This window comes from Sapajus apella, unplaced genomic scaffold (assembly GCF_009761245.1).
Source record: "Sapajus apella isolate SASKATOON/1434 unplaced genomic scaffold, GSC_monkey_1.0 scaffold64, whole genome shotgun sequence".
In the NCBI taxonomy this organism is placed as follows: domain Eukaryota; kingdom Metazoa; phylum Chordata; class Mammalia; order Primates; family Cebidae; genus Sapajus; species Sapajus apella.
This window is the reverse complement of record NW_022437004.1, coordinates 6,045,237-6,063,036: the sequence shown is the minus strand read 5'-3', so window position 1 is coordinate 6,063,036 and position 17,800 is coordinate 6,045,237. Positions and strand designations below refer to the sequence as shown.

General features: G+C 41.1%; 1 pseudogene across 1 annotated transcript; it reads left to right on the top strand.

Moving 5' to 3' along the window:
* The first annotated feature begins 6,054 nt into the window (after positions 1–6,054).
* Positions 6,055–7,851, top strand: LOC116529965 (annotated as a pseudogene). Its single transcript, XR_004259763.1, has one exon. The product of XR_004259763.1 is annotated as a mortality factor 4-like protein 1 pseudogene (transcript).
* Positions 7,852–17,800: the final 9,949 nt, after the last annotated feature.

Here is a 17,800-nt window from a genome sequence, read left to right as displayed (position 1 = left end):
CCGTCTCTACTAAAAATACAAAAATTAGCTGAGCATGATGGCGGGTGCCTGTAATCCCAATTACTCAGGAGGCTGAGGTTGCAGTGAGCCGAGAGATCATGCCATTGCACTCCAGCCTGGGCAACGAGAGCAAAACTCTGTCTCAAAAAAAGAAAAAAAAAATATATATATATATATATATATATATATGTGTGTATATACATATATGTGTGTGTGTGTATATATATATATAAAATATACTGGTTGTTTTTTTAAAAACATTCTCCATCCTCAAAACTTTGCAGAAATATGTCTCATTGCAAACTAGTTAACTGTTAGAAAATGAGACTTAAGACTGAAATTTATATACACTTGAGTCAACTTTGGGAAATTTCCCCATAAGTAATTTATGTCATTTTCCTGCTCTATTTCTTTGGGATGAATGTTAGCTGTACCTGTTAAGGCCTGAGTGTGACAGTCAGCAGGCTCAAGGTTTCTGCGTGGCTCCAACGCTTACTAACCTCCCTAAGCCCCCAATTTTTTTACCTATAAGATGGCAATGATAGTAGTACTACCTCCCAGAATCATTGTGAGGATTAAATAAATGCTCAATATTCATTCTTAGTAGTAGTATTGATGGAAACACTATGTTTTAATCCATTTTCTGCTGCTGTGACAAAATACCACAGATTGGATAATTTATAAAGAACAGAAGTTGGCCTGGCTCGGTGGCTCACATCTGTAATCCCGGCACTTTGGGAAGGCAAGGCGGGTGGATCATGAGGTCAGGAATTCAAGACCAGCCTGGCCAAGATGGTGAAACCCCGTCTCTACTAAAAATACAAAAATTAGCCGGGTGTGGTGGCAGGTGCCTGTAATCCCAGCTACTCAGGAGGCTGAGGCAGAGAATTGCTTGGACCTGAGAGGCAGAGGTTGCAGTGAGCCGAGATTGTGCCACTGCACTCCAGCCTGAGTGACAGAAGAAACTTGGTCGCAAAAAAAAAAAAAGCCAGGCCTGGTGGCTTATGCTGTAATCACAGCACTTTGGGAGGCCGAGGCGAGTGGATCACGGAGTCAGAAGATCAAGACCATCCTGGCTAACATGGTGAAACCCTGTCTTTAAAAAACAAAACAAAACAAAACAAAAAAAAAAACAAACAGAAGTTTATGTGGCTCACAGTTTTGGAGACTGAGAAGTCCAACAGCATAGTCTAGTGTTCGGTTAGGATAATTTATGGTGGAAAGTGGAAGGCAAGTGAGCATGTGAGATGGAGAGAAAAGAAAGCCAAACTCCCACAATAACTAACCCACAACCACAATAACAACTTTAATTTAGGTTGGGTATGGTGGCTCACACCTGTAATCCAAGCACTTTGGGAGGCTCAGGCAGGAGGATCACTTGAGCCCAGAAGTTTGAAACCAGCCTGGGCAAAACAGGGAAATCCTGTCTCTACAAAAAATAAAAAAATTAGGCCAGACACAGTGGCTCATGCCTGTAATCCCAGTTCTTTGGGAGGCCAAGGTCGACAGATCACTTGAAGCCAGGAGTTTAAGACCAGCCTGGCCAACAGGTGATACCCCATCTCTACTTAAAAAAAAAAAAAATACAAGAATTAGCCCGGTGTGGTGGTGGGCGCCTGTCGTCCCAGTTATGTGGGAGGCTGAGGCATGAGAATCCCTTGATCCCCGAAGGCGGAGGTTACAGTGAACCAAGATGACGCCATTGCACCCCAGCCTTGGCAACAGAGTGAAACTCTGAAAAAAAAAAAAAAAAAGCCAGGCATGGTGGCATGTGCCTGTGGTTGCAGCTACACGAGAGGCTGAGGCAGGAGGAACACTTGGCCCAGGAGGTCGAGGCTACAGTAAGCCATGTTCACACCACTATACTCCAGACTAGGTGACAGAATGAGACTGTGTCTCAAAAAAACCGAAAAACCCAAAACAATTTATTCAGGAGGCAGAGCCCTCATGTTTTTTTTTTTTTTTTGAGACGGAGTCTCACTCTGTCACCCAGGCTGGAGTGCAGTGGCTCAATCTCAACTCACTGCAACCTCTGCCTCCTGGGATCAAGCTATTCTCCTGCCTCAGCCTCCTGAGTAGCTGGGACTACAGGCGTGTGCCACCACGCCCAGCTAATTTTTTGTATTTTTAGTAGAGACAGGTTTTACCATGTTAGCCAGGATGGTCTCAAACTCCTGACCTCATGATTGACCCACCTCAGCCTCCCAAAGTTCTGGGATTATAGGCATGAGCCACTGTGCCCAGCCAGTCACTTCTTTTAAAAGAAATACAATTGACATACAATAATTACACTTATTTATGGGGTACAATATAATGTTTAGATACATATGTAAATTATTTAGTGATCAAATTAAGGTAGTTGCCATATCCATCACCTCAAACATTTATCATTTTGTTTTGTGATGAGAATATTTTAAAACCTGTTTTCTAGCTATTTTGAGATATATATTATTGTTAACTCTAGTCATCCTACTATACAATAGACCATCAGAACTTATTTCTCCTATATAACTGTAGCTTTGTACTTATTGACCAATCTCTCACCATTCCCTCCTCCTTCTTACTCTCTCCCTCTACTGGCAACCATTATTCTACTCTGTATTTGTATGAGAAAAGCTTTTTTTTTTTTTAATAAACTTTCTTTTTTTATTTATTTATTTGTTTTTTATTTTTTTTTGAAGACGGGGTTTCACCATGTTGGTCAGTCTGGTCTTGAACTCCCGACCTCAGGTGATCTGCCCACCTTGGCCTCCAAAGTGCTTGGATTACAGGAGTGAGCCACCGCGCCTGGCCGAGAAAAACTTCTTAGATTCTACATGAGATCATGTGTTATTTGTCTTTCTATAACTGCCTAATTTCATTGAATATAATGTCATCCAGGTTCATTCGTGTTGTCACAAATGCCAGGCTTTCCATCTTCCAGGTTGATTCCATAGCCTGACTATTATGAATAGTAAACATAAGAGTAAAGGTATCTCTTTGACATACTGATTTTCATTCCTTTGGATATATATCCAGTAGTGGGATTGCTGGATCATATGGTAGTTTTACCAGCAGTGTGTAAGGGTAACCTTTTCACCATAACCTTTTCAATACTTGTTATCTTTTTATTTTTTGATTGTAGCCATTTTTACTGGAGTTTTGATTTGCATTTCCCTGATGATTAATGATGTTGAGCATTTTTCATATATATGCTGGCCATTTGTATGTCTTTTGAGAAATGCCTATTCAGGTTTTTTGCCCATTTTAAAATCAGATGATTTGTTTGTTGTTTGTTGTTGTTTTTATTGTTGTTGCTGCTGAGTTCTTTGAGTTCCTTACATATTTGGGTTATTACCTCTTATGAGATGCATAGTTTGCTAACATAGTTTCCCATTCTGTAGGTTATCGCTTTGCTCTGTTGATTTCTTTCTTTCTTTTTTTTTTTTTTTTTTTTTTTTTTTTTTTGCTTTAGCCCCTAGTTTTTTATTGGCAAAAAAAAAAAAAAAAAAAGAGATGAAGTCTCACTCTGTTGCCCAGGCTGGAGTACAGTGGCATGGTCTTGACTCACTGCAACCTCTGCCTCCCTGGTTCAAGTTATTTTCCTGTCTCAGCCTCCCCAGTAGCTGGGAATACAGGCACCCATTACCATGCCCGGCTAATTATTGTATTTTTAGTAGAGACAAGGTTTCACCATATTGGTCGGGCTGGACTCGAATTCCTGACCTCAGGTGCCTACCCACCTCGGCCTCCCAAAGTGCTGGGATTACAGGCGTGAGGCACTGTGCCCAGCCTGTTGATTGTTTCTTTTGCTGTGCAGAAGCTTTTGAGTTTGATGTAATCCCATTTGTCTACATTAGCTTTTGTTGTCTGTGCTTTTGACGTTTTATACAAAAAAAAAAAAAAAAAATCCTTGCCTAGACTACATATCACAGAGCTTCCCCCCTGTGTTTTCTTCTAGTAGTTTGTCATTTCGAGGCTTACATTTAAGTCTGTAATTCATTTTGAGTTAATTTTTGCCTATGGTGAGAGATAAAGGTCTAGTTTCATTCTTCTGCATGTGGATAGCCAGTTTTCCCAGCACCTTTTATTGAAGAAACTGTTCTTTCTCTAGTTTGTGTTCTGGGCACCTTTGTTGAAAATCAGTTGACTGCAGATGAATATTTCTGGGCTTTCGGTTTTGCTCCATTGGGCTATTTGTTTTTATGCCAAAACCATGTAGGTTGTTGGGGTTCAAGAGGTTCTTGAAAATGCCAAAGGAGTAGAAAGCTTCTTCAAAGAGATAACAGAAAACTTCTCAAATCTAGAGAAAGATACAGGTATCTTACAGGAAGGTAAAAAAATCAGTAACCAAATTCAATCTAAACAAGTCTAACCCAAGATATATGATAATCAAGCTCTCAAAAGTCAAAGAGAGGATTCCAATCACCTCTTAAAGGTCCCACCTCTTAATACTGTTATAATGATAATTAAATTTCATTTTAAAAATATTTATTTTAAAGGGAAGCTGACAAGTTTCTTTATTTTATTTATTTATTTACTTTTCGAGACAGTCTTGTGTTGCCCAGGCTGGAGTGCAGTGGAGTGAGCTCACTGCAGCCTTGACCTCCCACACTCAAGCAATCCTCCCACCTCAGCCTTCCGAGTAGCTGGGACTACAGGTATGTGCTACCACACCCTGCAAATTTATGTATTTTTTGTAGGGATAGGTTTTTGCCATGTTGCCCAGGCTGGTCTCAAACTCCTGGGCTCAAGTGATCTGCCTGCCTTGGCCTCCCAAAGTGCTGAGATTACAGACACGACCCACCATGCCCAGCTGAGAATTGAATTTCACCATGAATTTTGAAAGTGACATTCAAACAACAGCAATATATAAGCCTAAATCCTACCCTATTATTTCACTATCATCTTGGTTTCAGGCTTATCTCTTGAAATGGATATGGGGAAAGTGTCAGTACTTGAATACAAAGAGAGTTTCTTCCGAACAGGGCTAGACATAAACAATGCAGGCAGTGATAACAAGGAATTTCTCAGAACAACCTCAACTGGAAGGTTTCATGATTACTAAATGCCTCCTTGGCTAATGCCTAATATTCCATAATTAGAAATCTAGTCATCTAAATGAAGGTTTTACTGAAGTGTAAATGTAAATGCTGCTAGGAAAGATAACCTTGGAATGAATAATTATTCAAACCGTGGAGTGAATAATTTTAAACATTCTTTTCCTAAGAGGAAAGGCTTTGAATGAAATTAGGAAGGAGAAAGCATGGGACAATGGGCTTCTGATAATGATAAAAAGAGAAAAAAACAAACAGAAAAATAAAGAGGGTCCCAAAGACAAACTTGAAGGATTTAGTGATTACAATGTTAGGAATTAAGACAGTCCATCTTCAAAATCTTAACAGTATGGTAGATGATTAATCTAGGCAATGTTAGATAAGTCGAAAGGAAGAGTGGAAACTTCCATCTGTGGGTGTTGCTTTCAAAACCGGAGTAGGTGCTTAGGCTTGCCTACCTGCCTTCCATTCTTATGTTGCTTAGCCATCCTGTTGCAATTTGTCTGGGCTAATTTCTCTGGAAGCTCACGTGGTCTCGCAGGCTGAGAACTAGAACTAAGAATCACAGTGTATTGGTTACTCTCAGGCTGTGGCTCTCTGCTTTGAGGCAGTTTCAGTGATTTTACTAGAGATTTGGGAACTAAGCACAGGAGACCTATTAGATACAAAGAGCTTCCTAGAACACGAATTTCTCAGGAAATAGACAGACTTAAGTTTGAGCACTGACTCAATGCCTCACTCATTGTGTGACTTTAAGCAAATTGCTTACCTACTCTAACCCTCAGTTTCCCTGTCTGTGCAATGGGATTAATAATACTACTTACCCCTTGGGTTTGTTGTATTAAATAACATGGTCCATTTGAAGTGCTTAGCCCTACATTTGGCACATAGTTATTTTTGTAATTGTTTTTATGTTAGATGTGGTGGTTAGTGTTATGTGTTAACTGGGCTAAGCTATAATATCCAGCTACTTAATCAAGTACTAATGCAGAAGTTATGTGAAGGTATTTTGTAGATGTGGTTGACAGCTGTGATCAGTTGACTGGAAGTAAAGTAGATTACCCTCTATAATGTGGGTAGGCCTCATCTAATCAGTTGAAGGCCTAAAGAGTAAAATGGGTTTCCTAGAGAAAAAGAAGCACAGCATAAAATTCTTCCTGGGCGGCGAATCACTTATAAATGGCGCCGAAGCAGAACCCGAAGCCTAAATTCCAGGAGGGTGAGCGAGTGCTGTGCTTTCATGGGCCTCTTCTGTATGAAGAGAAGTGTGTAAATGTTGCCATAAAGGGCAAACAAGTGAAATACTTCATACATTACAGTGGTTGGAATAAAAATTGGGATGAGTGGGTTCCAGAGAGCCGAGTACTCAAATATGTGGACACCAATTTGCAGAAACAGCGAGAACTTCAGAAAGCCGATCAGGAGCAGTATGCAGAGGGGAAGATGAGAGGGGCTGCCCCAGGAAAGAAGACATCTAGTCTACAACAGAAAAACGTTGAAGTGAAAACAAAAAAGAACAAACAGAAAACACCTGGAAATGGAGATGGTGGCAGTACCAGTGAAACAAACCCCTCAGCCTCCTTGGAAGAAAAGGGCCCAGATAGATTCTACTGTTGAAAATGAGGAAACATTCACGAACAGAGTTGAAGTTAAGTAAAGATTCCTGAAGAACTAAAACCGTGGCTTGTTGATGACTGGGACTTAATTACCAGGCAAAATTATCTCTTTTATCTTCCTGCCAAGAAGAATGTGGGTTCCATTCTTGAGGATTATGCAAATTACAAGAAATCTTGTGGAAACACAGATAGTAAGGAGTATGCGGTTAATGAAGTTGTGGCAGGGACAAAAGAATACTTCAATGTAACTTTGGGTACCCAGCTACTCTACAAATTTGAGAGACCACAGTATGCTGAAATTCTTGCAGATCACCCTGATGCACCCATGTCCCAGGTGTATGGAGCGCCACATCTACTAAGATTATTTATACAAATTGGAGCAATGTTGGCCTATACACCTCTGGATGACAGGAGCCTTGCTTTATTACTGAATATCTTCATGATTTCCTAAAGTACCTGGCAAATAATTCTGCAACTTTGTTTAGTGCCAGTGATTGTTAAGTGGCTCCTCCTGAGTACCACCGGAAAGCTGTGTGAGAGGCTCTCTCACTTACTTATGTTTGGATCTCCGTAAACACATTTTTGTTCTTAGTCTACCTCTTATACAAACGATGTGCTTTGAAGATGTTAGTGTATAACAATTGATGTTTGTTTTCTGTTTGATTTTAAACAGAGAAAATAAAAGGGGTAACAGCTCCTTTTTTCTTTTTCTTTTTTTTCATTTTTAAGTCGCTGCCAGTGTATTCAATGATGGACAACAGAGGGATATGCTGTAGAGTGTTTACTGCCTAGTTGACAAAGCTGCTTTTGAATGCTGTTGGTTCTATTCCTTTGTCACTACGCACTTTTGTAATACGTGTTAATGCTATATGACAAAATGCTCTGATTCCTAGTGCCAAAGGTTCAATTCAGTGTATATAACTGAACACACTCATCCATTTGTGCTCCTTTTTTTTTTTTTTTTTTAATGGTGCTTAAAGTAAAGAGCCCATCCTTTGCAAGTCATCCATGTTGTTACTTAGGCATTTTATCTTTGCTCAAATTGTTGAAGAATGGTGGCTTGTTTCATGGTTTTTGTATTTGTGTCTAATGCATGTTTTAACATGATATATGCAATGCATTCTGTAGCTAGTTTTCTGGAAAATTCAATCTTTTAGGAATTGTTTTTCAGATCTTCAATAAATTTTTTCTTTAAATTTAGAAAAAAAAAAAATTCTGCCGGGGCTTCTACTCAACCAGTCTGCCCTGCAAATTTCAGACTCAAGACTGAAGCATCAATTCCTACCTGATTTTCTATCTTGCTAGCCTGTCTTACAAATTTCAGACTAACGAACCCCCACAATCGTATGAGTCAGTTTCCTAAAACAAAGGCATTGAGTGTAGGGTAGGCTGGATGTGTGTCATATTGGTTCTGTTTCTCTGATACATGGGGTATACTTTGGACACAGGTCAACACAGGGTCAACAAAATCCAATAGAGACAGTAAAAGGAGGGACACAATGCAAGAAAGGTTCTAATAAAAATAGGATCCTCCAAGCAGCTCACTACATGGAATTAAAACTCCCACAGGAAATGGGAGACCCTCAACAAGTGCTCAATGCAAAGTGGCTATACAAAGCTGGGCCTGGTCCCTCCAGAGAACATTCACTTCACTGTTACTGAGGGCATTTGTCCACTATCAGTTGCTTGTTCTGCCAACTTCCTCTGTGGCCTCTGGGATCCCCAGGGAGGAGCTGTCAGAGGTGCCTCTTTTCTTGTGGCTCAGGGACTTAACAGTTAGACTGCAGCTTCCACTGTACTAGGATCATTGCAGGAAGACTGACCCTCCCAGCATCCTATTCCTTAAGGACAAAAGGTAAAGACAAAAAAAAAAAAAAAGAAAGAAAGAAAGAAAATGCACGGGAAACAGAAATAGCCTCCAACCCCTAAAGATTTCTTTCTTTTTTTTTTTTTTTGAGACGGAGTTTCACTCTTGTTACCCAGGCTGGAGTGCAATGGCGCGATCTCGGCTCGCCGCAACCTCCGCCTCCTGGGTTCAGGCAATTTTCCTGCCTCAACCCCCTGAGTAGCTGAGATTACAGGCACGCGCCACCATGCCCAGCTAATGTTTTGTATTTTTAGTAGAGACGGGGTTTCACCGTGCTGGCCAGGATGGTCTCGATCTCTTGACCTCGTGATCCACCCGCTTCGGCCTCCCAAAGTGCTGGGATTACAGGCTTGAGCCACCGTGCCCGGCCAGCCCCTAAAGATTTCAAGTGATAGACCCTTTCTTGACTTATGGCATATATCAGTCATTATATGTTTCCAAATCTATTATAGATATAACATATTGATTGGGATCTGAGTTAGGAATTGCTATTTTAGAGTCCCAAAGGACACTCAGCTATGATTAAAACTCAGATAAACTGGCCGGGCGTCGTGGCTCACGCCTGTAATCCAAGCACTTTGGAGGCCAAGGGGGGCGGATCACCTGAGGGTGGGAGTTCAAGACCAGCCTGACCAACATGGTGAAACCTGGTCTTAAAAACAAACAAACAACAACAACAAAAAAAACTCAGATAAACTAATTGCTATACCTGGGAAAGAAGCAGCTATGTAACCAGGATTCGTTCAGACATTACTCATATTAATGATTCAGATTTTAAAAATTCGACTTGCCAAATGACTCAAAAACTACTCACTTCACATTCTTAAAAAAAAAAATTACTTAAAAATCAAAGGAATTCTATGCTTTGAGGACCATCTGAACAAAGAAAAATCTAGTAGAAATAGTAATAGTGTGGATTGTCTCGGTGAGAAACTTTTTTTGGTATTATAAATATTAAATGGCTATCTAATTAAACATGGCCAATTAAACACAGCCAATTAAACACACTTCAAGCCTAGGCAACATGACTAAACTCTGTCTCTACAAAAAATAAAATTAGCTGGTGTAGTGGCACAGGCCTGTAGTCCTAGACATTTGGAGGGCTGAGGCAAGAGGATTGTTTGAACCCAGCAGGTCGAGGTTGTAGTGAGCCATGGTCACACCATTGAACTCCAGCCTGGGTGACAAAATGAGATCCTGTCTCAAATAAATAAATAAATAAATACACCCTTTTTTTTTTTTTTTTTTTTTTGAGACGGAGTTTCACTCACGTTACCCAGGCTGGAGTGCAATGGCGCTATCTCGGCTCACCGCAACCTCCGCCTCCTGGGTTCAGGCAATTCTCCTGCCTCAGCTTCCTGAGGAGCTGGGATTACAGGCACACGCCACCATGCCCAGCTAATTTTTTGTATTTTTAGTAGAGACGGGGTTTCACCGTGTTGACCAAGATGGTCTCGATCTCTTGACCTCGTGATCCACCTGCCTCGGCCTCCCAAAGTGCTGGGATTACAGGCTTGAGCCACCGCGCCCGGCAATAAATACACCCTTTTATCTCACTTAAGTTACTGCACCATGGATAATTTTCCGACTTATCGCCAGCATTTTCTTCCTCCATCTGTTCTCCATGCTTCTATAAATTTCACTTTTCTAAAACTCCACTTTTAGAAAAAAAGTGATTATGATTAATAATGATTAATAATGAGATTATTATTAATGGGATCATAATCATAGATCATGATTAATAATGAGCTTCCTCTAACTTCAAGTACATAAAACAGTAAGCAATATTTATTCATATTTTCTGATTAAAAGTGAAATTTTCTTCCCATTTTTTTTTTCTTTCCTCTTTTTTTTTATTGCATTTTAGGTTTTGGGGTACATGTGACGAACATGCAAGATTGTTGCATAGGTACACACATGGCAGCGTGATTTGCTGCCTTCCTCCCCTTCACCTATATTTTCTTCCCATTTTAAAAGCATTTCCAAAGATGGCACAAAATCATTGTCATGGTAGTGGGTATTTATTGAAAATTATGTCAGGAGTTGGAAAAATTACTTCTGAAAAAGCTTAGCCTGGCTGGGCATGATGGCTCACGCTTGTAATCCCAGCACTTTGGGAGGCCAAGGTGCGTGGATCAACTGAGGTAAGGAATTCAAAACCAGCTGGGCCAACATGGTGAAAACCCGTCTCTACTAAAAATACAAAAAATTAGCCGGGCCTGGAAGCGGGTGTCTGTAATCCCAGCTACTTGGGAGACTGAGGCAGAAGAACCGCTTGAACCTGGGAGGCAGAGGTTGCAGTGAGCCCAGATCACGCCACTGCCCTCCAGCCTGGGCAACAACAGCAAAACGCCATCTCAAAAAAAAAGTTTAGCCTGAGTGAGGAATTAATTACCTCCCATAGGGGTTTTTGTTTTTTGTTTTTTAATTTTTTTAATAAAGACGGGGTTTCACTATGTTGGTCAGGCTGGTTTTGAACTCCTGACCCCAGGTGATCCACCCGCCTTGGCCTCCAAAGTGCTTGTATTACAGGCGTGAGCCACCACGCCCGGCCCCCATCAGGGGTTTATGTGTCCTAGGTCCTACTCAAGGGTAGGGAAAGAGGGTCTTGTGGACAAGATTAAATAGGGAAAGGTGTGACTCTTGGAGTATCCAAGAATTTACTAAGCCAAAAAGCCAAATCAGAAGTGATAGGAAGGAGAAATGCAGCTACACGGGTGAAAAATGCTGATAAAAGCTTGGAGGACTAACTCATGCATCAAATGTGGGGGCAGAATGAATTAGGTAGACAGGCTGATAACTATGAAATTGAAAGACTAGAATGAATATAGGAATATTGAACAGATATTTGTAAAACACTGTATTGGTAGAAATATATTTCATTCTATTTTCCATGAGAAAAATAATGTGGGGGCCAGGCATGGTGGCTCACATCTATAATCCCAGCAGTTTGGGAAGCTGAGGCAGGAGGATTGCTTGAGCCCAGGAGTTCAAGACTAGCTTGGGAAACATAATGAGATCCCATCTCTACAAAACAAATTTAAAAATTGGCTGGGCAAGGTGGTGAAGCCTATAGTCCCAGCTACTCAGAAGGCAGAGTCAGGAGGATTGCTTAAGCCCACGAGTTCAAGGTTGCAGTCAGCTGTGATCATGCCACCACACTCCACCCTGGGTGACAGACTTTGCCTAAAAATAAAATAAAATAAAATAGCTGGGCATAGTGGTGTGTGCCTGTAGTCCCAGCTAACTGGGAGGCTGAGGTAGGAGGATCCCTTGAGCATGGGAGGTTGAGGCTGCAGTGAGATGTCATCATGCCACTGCATTCCAGCCTGGGTGATAAAGCGAGACTCTTTGTGTTTAAAAAAAAAAAGGAAGAAAGAAAAATAATTTGGGGGAAAATGCAGTTTTAAAGCCACAGAAAAATATTGTTCATTTGACCAAAATCTGAGTTTTAATCTTATTTGTATCTTTTCCTACTATATTTCTCTAGAAAGTTTGCTTTTTTTTTTTTTTTTTTGAGACAGAGTCTTGCTCTGTTACCCGGGCTGGAGTGCAGTGGCATGATCTCTGCTCACTGCAACCTCTACCTCCCAGGTTCAGGCGATTCTCCTGCCTCAGTCTCCAAGTAGTTGGGATTATAGGTATGTGCCACAACGCCTGGCTAATTTTTGTATTATTAGTAGAGACAGGGTCTCACCATCTCTACTAATAGAGCCAGGCTGGTCTTGAACTCCTGACCTCAAGTGATCTACCCACCCCGGCCTCCCAAAGTGCTGGGATTACAGGTGTGAGTCACCGAGCACAGCCTGTAATCCCAGCTTTTTTCTCTCCTAATGTAGTCCATTCTGGCTGCCATGTCACAACATAATAAATTAGGTACCTTATAAACAACAGAAATTTGTTTTTAACAGTTCTGGAGTTTGGGAAAGATTTGGTGTCTGGTGGGGGCCCACTTTCTTGTTCATAAATGGTGCCTTCTAGTTTTGTCCTCACATAGAGGAACAGATAAAACAGGTCTCTGGGGGCCTCTTTGATAAGGGCATGAATCTCATTATGAGGGCTCTATCCTAATGATCTAATCACCGACAAAGGGCCTTACCTCCTAATTCTATCCCACTGGCAGTTGGGTTTTCAATATATGAACTTGGGTTAGGGGAGAACACGAGGATTTAGACCATACTTACTCGGGCAACAATTTCATACCTTCTCTTTGCTCCTCAAACCGCCAATATTTCCTCTACCCTCAATCTCAAATGATGACCTTTCTTCTTATTTCACTGAGAAATTATAAGCACAATCAGAAAAGAATGTCTACAAATTTCCAGCCTATCTACGTGCTTTCGTGTACATATATCCTGCTTTCCATATTGTAATAATAGAGGAATTGTCCATGCTCCCACGTGAGGCCGTGAGGCTAACCCTTCCAGCAGTGCATTAGATCCCATCACTTCTCATTTACTCTGTGATGTTGCTCCAGTAATTCTACCCCTTTTCTACTGCATCTTCAATTCCCCGCTTTGATGGATTTTCCTATCAGCATGTGTATTAGTGCATTTTCACTCTGCAGATAAGGACATACCCGAGACTGCAAAGAAAGAGATTTAATTGGACTTACAGTTCCACATGGTAGGGAGACCTCAGAATCATGGCGGGAGGCAAAAGGCATGTCTTTTTCTTTTCTTTCTTTTTTTTTTTAAAGGCCAGTCAAGTGAAACAGTGGGAGGGGAGAAGGAACAAAGAAATCTGTAACAGGTTGTGATCAATTAGTTATAAACACCACTGCACTCGGACCAGCCAAAAGTCATGTCTTACATGGCGGTAGCAAGAGAAAATGAGAAAAAAGCAAAAGTGGAAACCCCTGATAAACCCATCAGATCTCATGAGACTTATTAACTATACAAGAACATCATGGGAAAGACCAGACTCCATGATTCAATTATCACCTCCCACAAGGCATGGGAATTCTGGGAGATAGAATTCAAGTTGAGACTTGGGTGGGGATACAGCCAAACCATATCAGCATGCAAACTTGCTGTTATTTACCCCACTTTACAAGCCAACAAAAAACACTCTTCCTTACAACTACCCCTGCATTTTTCTCTTTTCCTCTATAACAAAATCTTTTCAAAGATTCCCGGTTCCTCTGACTCTTCTACTCTCTCACCTCCTGTTTTCTCTTGGATTCATTCCAGTCAGGCTTTTGCCTCCAGCATTCCGTGAAAATGGGTCCTATCATGGTCACCAATGACTACTGTGAAAGTTGCAGATACCAGGCTGAAATCACTTTTGTTACATCCAAACAAACTAGGGCTGGGAAGCCTCAAAGGAGAGGCAGTTCATGCCTACGTGTCTGAGATAAAAACTGTTTTCAAGTCTTTTTTTTTTTTTTTTTTTTAAGAGACAGGGTCTTGTTCTGTCACCCAGCCTGGAGTGCTATGGCAAAATAGCTCACTGCAGCCTCAAAATTCTGAGCTCAAAGGATCCTCCTGCGTAGGCCTCCTAAAGTGCTGGGATTACAGGTATAAACCACCGCACAGGTCTCTTGTACTTTCTAAAGACCCTTTTTGATCCTTTATGCATCTCCTGCTTAATTTTTTAAATTTTTTTATTTTTAGTAGAAACGAGGTCTCACTATGTTGCCCAGGCTGGTCTTGAATTCCTGAGCTCAAGTGAGCCTCTCATCTCAGTATTCCAAAGTGCTGAGGTTACAGGCGTGAGCCACCAGGCCAGCCAGCACATCCTGTTTTGATAAGGTTTATCACTAGACATTCTTTAGAACTGCAGTAATTCAGATAAGATGTTCTTGAAAGAACACTTGCCCAGTAATGGCATCTCCACCAATAAAGTGACAATAACTCTGGCTTTGAACCTCTGAGACCAATAAACTCTGTTTCTAGGCAGTTTATGTAAATCTCTATTTTGCTAATAAAAGCTCTCCTTACTCGTCTCTCAGCGAATGCACTGGTGGCTTACCATTCTGTGCATTCCAGATTATAATCCTTATTTATATTCCTGTGAAAACTCAACATATTTAGAGATAATTTTCTCTAGTGTTTTTTTTTCTTTGGTTGACATTTCCATGTTGCTAAATCCAACGGTCATTTCTCTTGACCCATTAGTAGCAATGACTCAGTATTCTTTATTTTATTTTATTTTATTATTTGTCGAGATAAAGTCTCACTATGTTGCCTAGGCTGGTCTTGAATTCCTAGCCTCAAGCAGTCCTTCCGCCTTGACTTCCCAGTGTTGGAATTATAGTCATGAGCCACTGGACCTAGCCAACTCAATATTCTTGAAGTGCTTTTCTCTGTGTACTTTTTTCTGTGTGTCCTCCCAGACACTACACTCTCCTGATTTTCCTTCTACTTCATTGGTCATTCAGCCTATTAGCTCCTTTTTCCCCCAACCTCTAATTGTGCCCTAGCTGAGACTCAGCCTTTGAACTTCTGTTTTCCATCTATACTTACACCCTTTGGGATCTCAAATCTGATTCAAGTTAATAGCTTTAAATATACCAGGATTGGCTAGGTGCTGTGGCTCACGCCTGTAATCCCAGCACTTTGGGAGGCCGAGGTGGGTGGATCACCTGAGGTCAGGTGTTTGAGACCAGCCTGGCCCACATGGTGAAACCAAGTCACTACTAAAAAAACAAAAATTAGCCAGGCATGGTGGCTGGAGCTTGTAATCCCAGCTACCTGGGAGGCTGAAGCAGGACAATTGCTTGAACCTGGCGGGGGGCGGGGGTGGAGGCTGCAGTGAGCCAAGATTGCACCACTGCACTCCAGCCTGGGCAACAGAGCAAGACTGTTTAAAAAAAAGAAAAAAATATATATATATGTAACTCAGGAAGTATTATTCCATTTTTTCATCATCCCATTTTTTGTAAACAAATAAATTATTATATGCATTTATATACACTGAAATGAAACAGAAAGGAAAAAGACCAAAATATCAGTGGTGATTATCATTTGGTGATGATTTTTTTTTAAACAGGGTCTTGCAATATTGCCCAGGCTGAAGTGCAGTGGCTATTCACAGGCATGATCATAGCCACTGTGGTCAACTCCTGTGCTCAAGAGTTTCTCCTGTGTCAGCCTTCCAAGTAGCTGGAACTAGGGGCACCCACCATTGGCTCAGCTAGGTTACAAGTGATTTTAATCTTTGTGCTTTTCTGTAATCACATTTCACACAATTAATATGTAATATTTCTTTAATCAGATTAAAAAACGAAACAAAACAAAAAAGATGCATGGCTGGAACAGTGCAGAGAAAACTTACCCAATGAACTTTGAAGCATTTCCTTCCCACTCTAAGCATCAGAACACTTTGGAAATGAATGCGAAGCATGCAGAGTTGGAGCAATTCCTTAAAGTTGGGAGAGGAAAAGTTTTGATCATCAAAAACTATGCCAATTTTCCTGCATTTTCCAGGATGGGATCTATTTATATTTCCCAGGCACTGAGTAATTGAGAGTCAGGGGCATTCCCTAAGGAAAGACAATGGAAGAACCTGAAACTCAAGGATCTCCGGTTTGTTTGTTTGTTTGTTTTTGTCTGTTTGTTGTGTGTGTGTGTGTGTGTGTGTGTGTGTGTGTGTGTGTGTGTCTGTGTCTGTGTGTGTGTGTCAGGGTCTCACTGGAATTCAGTGGCACAATCTTGGCTCACTGCAGCCTTGACCTCCCAGGCTCAAGCAATCCTCCCACCTCAGCCTCCCAGGTAGCTAGGACTATAGGCAGGCACCATCACGCCCCACTAATTTTTGTATTTTTGTGTAAAGACAAGGGTTTCACCATGTTGCTCAGGCTGGTCTCGAACTCCTGAGCTCAAGCCATCTGTCCCTCCCCAGCCTCTCAAAGTGGTGGGATTATAGGCATCAGTCACCACTCCAAGTCTCACGTTAATTTTTATAAATGTTTTATGTGTGCTTGGGAAGAATGAATATTTTCAAAATGTTGGATACAGGATTCTATCTTCACATAATAAATTAAGGCTGTTAATTACTGTGTTTACAAAATTTTAAGTATTTACAGGTGAAATGATATGCTGTCAGAATTTGCTTTAAAATACTCCAGTTCCAGGTTGGGTGCAAAGGCTCACACCTGTAAACCCAGCACTTTAGGAAACGGAGGCAGGAGAATTATGAGGTCAGGAGTTTGAAACCAGCCTAGCCAACATGGTGAAACCCCGTCTGTACTAAAAATACAAAAATTAGCCGGGCATGGTGGCCCGTGCCTGTAATCCCAGCTACTCAGGAAGTGGAGGCAGGAGAATTGATTGAACCCAGGAGGCAGAGGTTGCAGTGAGCTGAGACGGCACCACTGCACTCCAGCCTGGTGACAGAGCAAGACTGCAACTCAAAAAAAAAAAAAAAAAAAAAAAAAAAAATCCAGTTCCTTTCACTCACCACCCCCACCCTCTGAAAAAAATTAAGGAAATATCTGAAACACGATTGTCAAAATGTATGATAGTACTTAGAGGTTCATCATTATATGAGGGTTTCTCAAAATGTGGTCTCTCAACTATTAGCATCAACATTACTTGGGAACTTGCTAGAAATGCAAATATTTGGATCCCACCTGAGATCTACTAAATCAAAGACTCTGGGGACATGACCCTGCAATCTGTGTTTTAACAAACTCTCCAGGTGATTCTGATGCATGCCAAAGCTTGAGAACCACTGTATTATACTATTCTATTTTTGTGTATGTTTGACTATTTCCATGACAATGTCTTAAAAACAGAGTTGCAGCTGTGTGTGGTGGCTCACCCCTATAATCCTAGCACTTTGGAAGGACAAGGTGGGTGGATCACCTGAGGTCAGGAGTTCGAGACCAGCCTGGCCAACATGGTGAAACCCCATCTCTAAAAAAAAAAGAAAAAAAGAAAAATTAGCCGGTGTGGTGGCCCGTGCCTGTAATCCCAGCTACTCAGGAAGCTCAGGAAGAAGAATCCGGGAGGTGGAGGTTGCAGTGAGCCGAGATTGCGCCACTGCACTCCAGCCTGCATGACAAGAGCAAGACTCCATCTCAACAACAACAACAACAACAACAACAAAACAAAACAAAACAAAACAGAGTTGCTGTATTTGTTCTTGGTGAGTTGGTAAATTTTCATCATGTAGTAACTCTGTTGATGTATTATTTCCAGTTTTTAGTTATATCTTTTTCTTAATCCTCCAAATTAAAAATGTTTATTGTTATATAATTATTTGTTTAGATTTGAGTACATGCTTATCTATACCTTTGCTCATTAGTTCATCTCCTACCTTCCAGCTAAGTTTTT